We start from the raw sequence: 11,352 nt of genomic DNA, 5'->3' as shown, positions 1-11,352 counted from the left end.
TTCTGCTTTTATTATTGTGGTATAGGTACTCTTTCTATAATCTAGATCAAGTACCATCTAAGCTTTTCACATTCTTTTTTTTGGGAAATGGGGGTTAGGGGAGCAGGAATTTGGGCCACACCCAACAATAGTCAGAGGCTACGCCTGGCTCTGTGCTCAAGATTTACTCTTGGCTTTCAGGTCAGGGATCACTCCTGACAGTGCTCAGAGGACCATATATGGAGCTGGCTATATGCAAGGCAAACGCCTAGCTCAGTGCGTCTAGTCTTTTCCTTCCTTCCTCCTTCCTTCCTTCCTTCCTTCCTTCCTTCCTTCCTTCCTTCCGGCCCCTTTCATTTTTTTAACCACACCCCATGGTTCTCAGGGCTGATTCCAGGTTCTGTATTCAGGGATATCACTCCTGGCAGGGCTCTAGAAATTCCTGGGGTGCTGGGGATCAAACGGGGTGGACTATGTGCAAGACAAGTGCCCTACCCATTGAACTATATAGCTGCAGTCCCTTTTGTTTTCTTACAGTGTGCTTTTCACTTTCTTGCAGTTTTTTAAAGAATAAAGGTTTTAACTTTCCATGAGCGGAACATAAGATGCTCAATTCATCTCTTTTTTCTTTTCTTGCTGGTGGCTCACATTTTGATAAATATGGTTAGATGCAACTTGAGGGGCTGGAGCAGTAGCACAGCGGGTAGGGCGTTTGCCTTGCACACGGCCAGCCCAGGTTCGATTCCCAGCATCCCATATGGTCCCCAGAGTACCGACAGGAGTGATTCCTTAGTGCAAAGCCAGGAGTAACCCCTGAGCATCGCCAGGTGTGACCCAAAAAGAAAAAAAAAGATGCAACTTGAAATTCTGGAAACTTTGAGATTAGAATGCATAGCAGGGCTTTTTTTCTTTTCTTTTTTTTTCAGTGTACTTTTGAAGGGGCTTCTTATCTAAGCTAGGGATTTCATCCCCCAAATCAGTCAGCCCTGGCCTGCCTCTGAGCTGGAAGCTCAGAGAGTCCCGGGGGACCTTCCCAGTGCTTACATTCCCAACTCCCGAGGCCTACCACAATAGAGCAGCTGAAATGACAGTTTGGAAATGTCCTTTATTGTGAAAACTCAATGGCCTTTGTCTTTGGGGTTTGAAATTTTGATGCAAGTGTTGGCAGCCTGGAGTGAGGAAGGGGGGCGGGGAGCAGAGAAGAAACCCTGCCGCTGGCTTCCCCATGAATCATTTCAAACTCTCTCTGTTGTTTTGGTTTTCTCACTCATAAAACAAGAATATTTCCATCTCCCCAGCTCTGTGGGGGGGAATGCGAAGGTGAATCAATCTGTATTTGTTAGTGCACTTTGAGATCGTGGATGAAAGGCATGACTGGGGCACAAGCTATTATTATAATAATAAATGATTTAATAGCTGGGAGGGCGAGGCCACGAAGCAAGAATCTGCAGAGGTAGGAGCGAGAGAGGCTCGTGCACGCCGTGCAGGGGCTCTGGCCGAGTCTTAGCCCACACATCGAGAATAAAACATAGGTTTTACTCTCAGAGGTGAAACCTGGGGCTCTCTCCAACAGGGTGGATTGTTTCACCTGAATCCAGCAGTTGCCTTCACTATGTGATTTCTGCCGTAAGGAAAGATCCCAATCTCTTAAGGAAATAAACTGTGCACCACAAAACCATGGAAAACAATGTGGGACATTGTAACCAAGTGCTAGACTGAACAGAATGAGTATCTGGAAAGTCCAATGGATGAAGTTGAGTGGCCTTGTGTTGTTAGGAATCCCAGGGGTCCTGCGTATGAGCTGTGGGGTCTTGTCTCATTTGATTCTGAGACTGTAAGAGATCCTAGGAAGGGCTTGGAATAATGGTGCAGGCAGTAACCCCTCAGGTTCGGCTCTGGCTTGTTCCCTGATTTTGGCCAAGCGGCTGGGTGTTTCCTAAATCTCCACCCTTCCTGTAAATCGGTGGTCAGGATCCTAACTGGCCTACAGACTTGACAAAATGTAACTCACCCACTGAGTTCTCCTCACCATGGGCTATTAACGCTCTTCTGCGCAGGTAGAGGAGTCATTAATGCCTTAAGTCAGGGACCTTCTTGGGAAGCAGAAATTTAGGCGGGTGATGGCGGACAAGTGACCGGAAGCGACTGAAAGTGATGCAGGAGCAGATTCCGTGGATAGGGGAGGAAAGCAGGGAGGAAGCAAGGCCGAGGCTGAGCATGACGGTCCGCGAGGCCGCGGGGAGGGACCGAGTCGGTGCGCCTTCCCCTGCAGCCCGGCAGGCTGCATTGGAAGAATCACAGAGGCTGTTTACCTTCGAGTCCCCTTCCGCAATCTCGACTTTCACCTTTCAGTCGGAGGGTGCAAGGGGGCTGGACCAGGCGGCGGCAGACCCTCCCTCGGCGAGGAATGTGGGTCCCGCTTCCTGCGCCGTTGGGGAGCGAGGAACCCCGCTTTCTTTACCCCACCCTCCCGGGGATCCAGTTTCAAAGTCACCTGAAAGCCACTTCCTCCCGCCAGCTCCACCCCCCCTCCCTACAAATCACCTGGAACCTGTATTTGCCCGGAGCAGCTTTTGTTTTGATTTGGAAGTGCGCTCAGTAAGACGTTTACTGTACACACCGTCCTCACCCGGAATATCACACATGCTCGGTGCTATCGGCGCTCCATCCTCCTCCTTCCAAGACTGCTGGTAACGTTTAGCCCCCTTTCTCAGGGTCCCTCGTGGGCTTCTCCCCTGCCGGGCGCAGGGCTCGAGTCTTTTTAGGTTCTTTGCCCGGCGAATCATCCCGTGTTTTAAAAATAATCTGCTGCTTATGGCCCTCCCTCCGGCCACTGTCGGGCGCGTGCAGTTAGTTCCCTGTGCCCGCGACTGCGTTCGAAGCAGCAGACAGGCCTTCTGACTTCTTCACTTTAGAGAAATGCAGTCAGTCCCCTTTTCAGGACACAGGATATTGCATCGTGTCCCCGCAAGAGTCTCTCTAGTGGAGCTTCCTCAAACAGCGGCTTGCTTGACTTTTCGGGTCAGCTTCGCGGAAATTTGAGGTCCGTCCCAAAGTCCCTCCTAGGACCCCCCCCCTCCCCCGCCGCGCCCCCGCGCGCCCCGTAGAGGGTCGCGGGACCGAGCTTCGGTGCAGAATTCAAGACATGCCTCTCTGACTCAGAAAAGCCAAGGTGACCTGCTCGGGTAGACCTGGGCCTTCCAAAGCTAGCTCCCAAGCGGACTTCCCTTGGCTGTCCGTACCACGAGGATGCTTTGAACTGCGCCCCCCCCCCCCCCCCCCCGCCTCCGCCGTACCCAGGTGGGTGGCGGGGCTGCGGAGCGGGCGGGGGTGGTAGGTCTGTGACATCGGTGTAAACAAATCATTCCCCCCACCCCCACCCCCAGACCACGACCACGTGGGCCTTGCTGTCTTGCCGCGGAGGGGGCGGGGATGGCAGGTCTGTGACACCGGTGTGACCACCTCCCCGCACCCAACACTACCACCACGTGGGCCTTGCTGTCTTGCAACTCCGGAGCTGCAGGGAGGCTCCTCGCGGGCGTTAATCATTAGCCGCGCACCCGTGGCGCCACGGCCGCCCCTCTATCCCCCTCCTCCCCCTGGAAACTGCCGAGCGCCCGTAGCTGGATTCCAGCGGCGGGCCCAAGTCTCCACCCACTGGAAAAATTCCTGGCCCGCCCCGCCCGCCGCCCTCCCTCCCGCGGCCGCTCGGGCTCGGCCCCGACTTCCTGCCGAGCGCTGGGAAGCCGCGCGCGCTGGCTGGGGTCCCCGGGGGCCCTCCTTGGCCCGGCGCCGCGTCCCCTGCCGCCCGAGCGGCCGGAGTGGGCGGGAGCAGCCCGCAGGCTCGGCTCCTGCCCGAGAGCGACTTTCAAACGCGCGCCCGCGTCGTCGCGGCGGGCACCTGGGCAGCCGAGCGCCGCGAGTGCGGGACCCGCGTTGGCGGCGACGGCTCGGTGAGTGCCCTCTCGGCGTTGCCCTCTCCACCGGGCAGGGCCACCCGCGCCGTGCCGGTGCCGACCCCTCTCCCAGCCCTCTCGGGGCGCCGCCCCGTCCCGGGGTGAGCCTTGGGGGGGCCCCCCCGGGCGGTGCTGCCCGAGCGCGGGAGGGCTGTGCCAGGAGCCGTTTGCTGTCCTTTGGCCCCCGCCGGGGAGAGAACAAAAGGCGCGAAGGCGCCGGGTGGCTGCGAAAGGCGCAGTTTGAAACCCGGAGCTGCGCTCTGGCCCCGGCGGGGTGCACGTTGCCGAGCCGCGACCTCACCGAGACCCTGGTCCCAGGACCCCCTCCAAGGAGCCGGCAGCCTGTCCCGGCTGGGTGCCACCCTGGACCGGGACCCAGCCCTGGGACTCTGGGCTCGCGGGGGTTGTATTGTGGGGATGCGGGTGGGCGCTCGAAATGCGCGGTCGGGAAAGCGGTGTCCCCCACCGACCTCGCCCGAAATCGGTCGGGTCCCATTTTTTCATCCGTCCCGGTTGGCCGGGAAAGCCAGAACCTTGCACGCTGGAGCGTCCCGAAACGTTTGTAAGGTGACGACGTTTAACTCCTTGGTGTCGCGTTTGAAAACAAAAGGAAGAACGGAGTGAGAAATGTAATGGAGCGAGCCGGGAGAGGTGTGGCTTGCGGGTGGGGTGGGGTGGGATGGAGTGGGGGTGTTCGTGGCCGCTGGAAGAGTTTATTTCTTGAAGTCTCTGGCGAAGCTGTTGGCAGATGACGGGCCTGTCGCCTGCCCCACGGCGCCCCCAGGAAGCGACCCAGACAGCATCACCCTACAGGGAGTCCTGGAATGGGGCTTCCCAGAGTCTCCCTAGCCATGCCTCTGCATGCAGCCCAATCACACCGACATTGCCCAAGAAATAATAAGCAGGGAGCAGTAATGACAGCCCCGAGAGGGCTCCCGGTGGAAGACCAGCCTCCCTGCCTGCCTCGCCTTCAGGAAAAGTGCCTTTGCAGCTGCTGGGCTGGGAGCCTGAATCCTTTCAGGTGACTGCGCCCCAACCAGCAGAAAATTGAGAGAGTGAGAACCTGAAGGAAAGGTGGACCCTTTCTCTTTGTGCTTTGATCTTTCCCTGTGATACCCCTGGGCTCTTCATCCCCTGCATTGGCGGGGAATTCTCCTGCCTGCCACCTCTCCTTCCCTCCTTTCCCTGGGGGGTGAGGCAGAGAGGCAGGTTGGGGTACATACCAAGACCAAATAGCTCACTTGGTTGAGTGGTTAGTTTCAAAGCTGGGGAAAGGACGTGGGGGCCTTCTGCTGTCTTTATTATTAGAGTGGCTTTGCTGGGAGAGCCTGAAGAGCACTGGTCTCCAAGTCCAACATGGCTTTTTGCTTATGATTGCATCCTGGCTCTACTGAAGTAGATCAGAGATTGACAGCTGGTCAGGTAGGGAGATGTGCCAAGCACGTGCTTTGCAGACAGGAGGCCCAGCAATGTAGTCAAGAGTACTGCCAAGAGAGATCCTTGAATACTGAGCACCATTGGGTGTGATACCCCCAAATCAAAATCAATAAGTAAATTGGTGGTGGTCTGGGGTTAGAAGGCTCCTCTGAGCCCGTTACATATTACTCACATCAGCAGAGTCCAGAGCTGAGAGGAGACTTGAGACTTGGTTTCTCTTGGCCAATAAGGACAGTAACTCAGGTTTCCATATGTTGTCTAACTGTACTTTGCCCGTCACCATCTGGGTAAGCCTCCTATCTTTATGGACTCAGTTTCCACTTGAGTAAAGTGGGTGATCTACATAGAGGCTTATACAGATCAGACAGAGAAATATTTGTGGGATGTTCCATCTCGTGAATGATACAAAATAAAGAGTTCACTGTAGCTTAGAGGGGGCCTCCAGAACTGTGTAATTACTGGATGTGGCCTATGGGTGCCACCAAGACCCAGGAGCCAGTGGTGGAAGCTTTTTTCTGCTGCATCCCTGGCCTGTAATATCTCAGTGGCAGAGTAAACATTTGCCTTACCAAGTCCACAGTTCTCACAGGGCCCTCGTGTTTACACTGGAGGAGGCCAAAGGCCGTGGCCTGAGGGATGACCTGGGCTGCACGACAAGGGATTATGTTCCAGATGTATTGGTTTGCTCCTTCATCTGCACTCCCTACCCAGAAACTTGTAAAGGCTCTGGTGTGCGCCTTTGTGTGTGTGTTTGTGTGTGTGTGTGAGAGAGAGAGAGAGAGAGAGACAGAGACAGAGACAGAGACAGACAGAGACAGACAGAAACAGAGATAGAGACAGAGAAAACCAGAGACCCAGGGAGAAAGAGCTGTTGCCACAAGCCCACACTGGGCTCTGACCTTGCAGCCATCTAGTGATTATCTCTTGTGCTGGAGGTTGAGAACATTGCATTGAGGGTGCTGCCTTTGCAGCTACACCGGGTGCCGTCTTAGGTCTTCTGCTCCCTTCCCAAGCCCCTTACTCTGTCCTGCCTCACTGGTCAACTGTGTGTCCCATAGGCCTTTGTTCCAGCCCTGGAACCCGCCTTCCCCAGCAGAAACCCTCTGTCTGGGGTTCTGGCAGCTGGAACTCACTACTGCCAGCAGGAGGTCACCACTGGGATCTACACGGGGCACCTGGTGGACCCTCATTTCCTCTTGTCAGGCTTATCTTGGGGCTCCCAATTTGCCATTGGCCATACTCGGTCTTCTCTTTATTTCTCCTTTCTTCCCTGAGTTGTTGGAGCCTACTTTTCCTTTCTATCTCTATCCATTGCTTGTTCTATTTAAAAGTATTCATTCAATGCTTATCTGACCTTGTAGAAAAGGGAACTGCAGAAGATACAAGCAATGAACAAAATATGCACCCATTGAATTCGTGGGACTAGCTGGTTGGGGAGCAGATGGTAAACAAGACAGATACTTGTGTAGAAAGCACGCTAGTGCTAGAAGTGGATGTTATGAAAGGCAGACGTGCAGGTGAGAGGAGTGAGATGTTTTAGATGGGGGGCCTGGGAAACTTCCCCAAAGAAAGGCTGTTTGAGGTAAGGCCTACAGGAGGGAGTACTTGCCTTCCTCTGATTTCTCTTTCTCAGAATTCAGTTCCAGCAGCACACTGCAGCAGTGAGAAGCAAGATTTGGTGTTGGATGCTCCTGGTGGATGCTCAGGGCTCCCATCTGAGCTTAAACGCTTGTTAGCCCTGTGGGGCTGTGCTCCTTTGAGCTAGTTTTTCTCACCTATAAAATGGAGTTAGTCATCCTTTTTACCACCTCTGGTATCGTGAGAATCAACTGAGATAACCTCTGTCAAATCCGAACACAGTCTATCGATGGGTTCAATAAACGACTATCTCTTTTCTCCTACTGGATTCTGCAGGGTGGCCAAGGCCATTTAATGCCATGTCTCTCTCCATTGCCAAGGACACTAATAACAAGCTTTCTTTCTCAATTATTACACAAGACTGGGGAATTTGAGAGAGGTGAAAAGAACCCGAGTGAGTGCAAACCTTCTAGTTAGCAGTACTGAGTGAGTGCAAACCTTCTAGTTAGCAGTACTTTTCTAGTCTTTTTTCCATTCCTAATAGTTAAAGATGCAGGATGAGGAGCTGGAGAAATGGCTTAAAGGGTGAAGTTCCTGCAACGCCCTGGGTTTGATTCCTGGCACTGCACAGTCCTCTTGGCACTGCGGGGTCTCCCTGGTGCCTTTCCCGGTGCTGCCATGTTGAGCAGGAACAGGTTGATTCTCACCAGGAGTGGCCCCTAAGCCTCCTGAGAACAGCCTGGGATAAACCCTTGTCCCACTCCAGAATGATGAGGGACTCCAGGTGTGTGTTGCCCTCCCTGGTGAGAGGGTAGCCTCACCAAGGGAAGCCTTGGTCTTCCCTGGCTGTGGATCCTTCTGCTTCCAACCGGCCCTGATGAATCACAACTTCGACCCTGAACTCTTACTCCGCCTCTCTTGGGTTAACTTTCTGTCCCTGCCCACAATGTCAAATGCGTAAGTCATGCTCATCGGTGGGTGGGGAAACTGAGGTCTAGCCAAGGCCAGGCAGAGGCTCTGGAAAGCTTCTCTAAGGAAGAACTGTGAGGTGGCAGAAAAATTCTGATGGAGAGTCTGAGAGACAGCTCGAATAAGTTCCATAAAGGCGCCTCCCCCATTCCCCCCAAGACCAGAATTTGGAGTCCCAGACTGGAAGGGACAGGGCTATCAGAGCTTTGTGTCTGACCACACCCCGAGGCTCAACTCTGCTCTGCTTCCACCAGCTGATTGAGGAGTCTCTTCCGCTCTCTGCTGGAGCCTTGGACCTTAGGGAGGGGCTCATCTGAAGAGCTTCTGGCAGGGTTGTGGTGCGCTGTGGTTGGTGCGAGGTTTCCGGGGTGGAGGGGAGGGGGGTAAGGGGCGGGGGTGGGGGTGGTCCTGCCCTGACTCCGGAAGCAGGACTGGCTGTGAAGGGTGAGGCCCAGGGAAGTGGTCATCAGCCTGACTTGCCATCCCCTCAGCCTCCGCCCCCCCGCCCCCCGCCCCTCCTGCTAGGGCCCCAATAAGTACACTGGACAGCCAGGCTATCTCTGTGGTGAAGGAACTTTCTAGACCTGAAGACCCAGTAAGGCGATAAATAATCTTGCCCTCCAAGGAATTTGCACAAAAGGTCCTGAAGAGTTCAGGCATTAGGTGGATGGGGGCTGACCTTAAGTCAGAGGGGGGCAAAATAATTGGCAGGGTCTGCCGGCCTCTGGTCCTGACCTGGAGGAGGCCTGGAGAAAGAAAGGCTGCCTTCAGAGAAAAAGGATGCCTGTTCCCTGTTCTCTGCTCTGGGGTTCAGAGCTCTCTGAAGGCAGAAATGGGGCTCACTCGCCTTGGTTCTCCGCAGAGCTCTGGGAACAGTATAAAGTGACATCAGTGGCGGGATGAATGTGGGGGTCCTATCCTGAAAGTTATCTGGACTTTTAGAGGTTTTCTAGTTTTTGCTCCCTGAGACCTGGGGGAGGAGCAGAAGTTGGGGGTCAAGCCCAGCCTGGGGTGGCTGTTGCCATCTGGAAGGGTCGGCAAGGGAGAGGGAGAGCCAGAGCCAGTCAGACTTTTCTGGGTCCTTTTTCTTTTCTTTTCTTTTCTTTTCTTTTTTTTCTTTTTCTTCTGGTTTTTGGGCCACACTCCTGGCTCTGTACTCAGGACTCGGTCTTGGCTGCACTGGGGGACTATAAGGGATGCTGAGGATTGAACTGGGTAGAACCAATGCCCTTCCTTTTGGCTTTTGGGTAGGGAACCAGATTTTAGCTCAAGGAAAGGACTACACACAGGCCCAGTGGTGCGAGGATCTAGTCAGTGGGTGGTGTGTGTGTGTGTGTGTGTGTGTGTGTGTGTGTGTGTGTGTATGTATGTGTGGTGTGTTTGTAGCTTGGTGGCGGAGGGGGGAACGAAGCACAATTTGAGGGGCCTGGAAGTCACTTTGTTTATTTTTGGAGTCTGACTGAAAGTTGAAGGAAGGAAGCAGAAAGTTGAAGTCTGAGAACAGATGACAGAATTCTAAGAGGAGTCTCCCCTTTCGCCCCTTCTCTTTCTTCCCTGTTTCTCTCTCCCCTCCCTCTCCTTGAGCAATAAAGCCAGTGTTGAAAAGGGAACTAGCTTGTCTTCAGCCTCCTCTCTGCTGTACACAGCAACTACGGCAGCTCTGTCGCGGCCAGAGCAGGATTCGGGTGAAGTTTATTGCATAAGTCAAACCCTGTGGCGTGATGAAACCTTAGGCACTGAAGAAATTTGCTCTTCACCAATGTCCTATTCCTGCTCTCAGAAGGTAAGATTCTTACAGGCAAGCCTGTGCTCAGCTGCTCTGCCTGAGGGGCAGTGAGTGTTCCTTCTGTCTGGGAAAGTGGAAAGGCCTAGTTCAGGCCCCCAAGTACACAGTAAGGTGAGCGTATTGTCTTGGTCATAGTTTCTCCTCTGATGTGTCCCATAATACATCGCAACGCTTTTCCTCTCCCTGTCAGAACTCTGCAGCCATGCTTATCTGTTCACAGCCAAGAAATAGATCTGCTGGGGTCAATTTCCTACATTTTCTTTACTCCAGTCCCTTCAGACCCTGTTTAACTTGCATTTTATTTCATTTCATTTTGGGGGGCCTCTTGCTTAGGGACCACCGTGTTTGTGTGTGTGTGTGTGTATGTGTATGTGTGCGTGTGCATGCGTGCCTGTGCATGTGTGTGCATGTGTGTGCATGTGTGTGCATGTGTGCGTGTGTCTGTGTGTGTGTGTGTCTGTGTATGTGTGTATTTCCTCAAACTGGGGAATCAAATCTGGATCTCTTGCATGCAAAGCATGCTTTTCAGCTTTTTGCACTCTGGACTCTCTTTATGTTCATTTATTTGTATAATTTATGTATTTGGTTTTGGGGGCAGTGCTCAGGGATTACTCTGGTAGGTAATGTGATGGTGGGGGGGGCATGTGATGTCTGGCCTTGAACTTGGGCTGCCTCTCTTCAGGGCAAGTGCTCCAACCCAATGAGCTATTCCTGCAGCCACCTCTTTAACTCATTTTATTTCATTATTTTGACTTTGTGGCTGCAGAGCAGTGCTCAGGGCTTATTCCTGGCTCTGCTCAGAGATCACTCCGGTTGGGCTTGGGAGAACTATATGTGGTACTTGAGAGAGATCAACTCCTAGTTACCCCTGTGCAAAGCAAGCATCCTACCCACTATACTATCTCTCTAGTACCCCCTTAACTCTTAAGTGTGAGTGGTCTTATTCTGTTTCCAAGCCGCTGCTCATAAGAAATGGTGAAGGGAAGTGGAAAGAGAGTGACAAAGAATAGCGGAGACCCGCGTGGTGAGAATGGGCTCACAATATGCGCGTGGCGGCCACGGATGCAGGGGACTGGTGGAGCATACGACCCTGAGGAGATTGTCATGTCGATAATTGATGTTTTGTTGGTAATTGTGACCGGAGCCATCGAGAAAAGGTTAAATTATGGTTCCTGGACTATTCAGGAAAACGGGGCAGGAAGTGTAGAATATTTGAAAAAGATTCCCAATCCACGTGACTAAAGTTTGAACAGAGCGTTGATACTGAATCATCTTCTCACTAAGGCAAACTAAGGAGGATTGCCCACAGCCACAGAGGAGGGAACCGAGTCCCTGATAGGACGAGACAGTTGTTGGGCGTCATCCAGCTACGACATGAGCAGCAGGATGCGACCTGAACGCACACATGGCTTTGACTCTGCTGGGCCTGGTTCGAGACCTAGGCCCTCTGCAAGAGGACCGACTTCATGGTCAACTTGGTCCACATAGAGTGCAGTGGGCCCAGTGTCATTGTGTACAGTAGAGCTGAAATGGGTCCAAACTTAGCTCAGCACCTTCCCCCACCCAGAGTTGGTAGCTAGTTATACCGTGGGCTCTGGCTTCAGTGGCAGAGGCTCTCTCTATACTTTCCTTTGAAGTTCCTTTCTG

At 53.4% G+C, this 11,352-nt stretch overlaps 1 protein-coding gene across 3 annotated transcripts in view; it reads left to right on the top strand.

The window, feature by feature from the left end:
• The first annotated feature begins 2,581 nt into the window (after nucleotides 1-2,581).
• The window catches only part of PLEKHG3 (pleckstrin homology and RhoGEF domain containing G3), a 44,249-nt gene continuing 35,478 nt past the window's right edge, over nucleotides 2,582-11,352 (top strand). Inside the window, exon 1 of one of the 3 annotated variants that reach the window (XM_056133156.1) lies at nucleotides 2,582-2,669. The gene's annotated coding sequence lies outside the window, so the exon portion shown is untranslated. Of the gene's footprint in view, nucleotides 2,670-3,704; nucleotides 3,933-4,935; nucleotides 4,957-11,352 lie in introns of those variants that run through there. The other 2 variants (XM_056133155.1, XM_056133157.1) reach the window with 2 other exon arrangements.

This window comes from Sorex fumeus, unplaced genomic scaffold, assembly GCF_029834395.1.
Source record: "Sorex fumeus unplaced genomic scaffold, SorFum_2.1 ptg000098l, whole genome shotgun sequence".
Classification (NCBI taxonomy): Eukaryota; Metazoa; Chordata; class Mammalia; order Eulipotyphla; family Soricidae; genus Sorex; species Sorex fumeus.
Note: the sequence above shows the minus strand (reverse complement) of the source record. Positions and strands in the feature narration are given on the sequence as shown.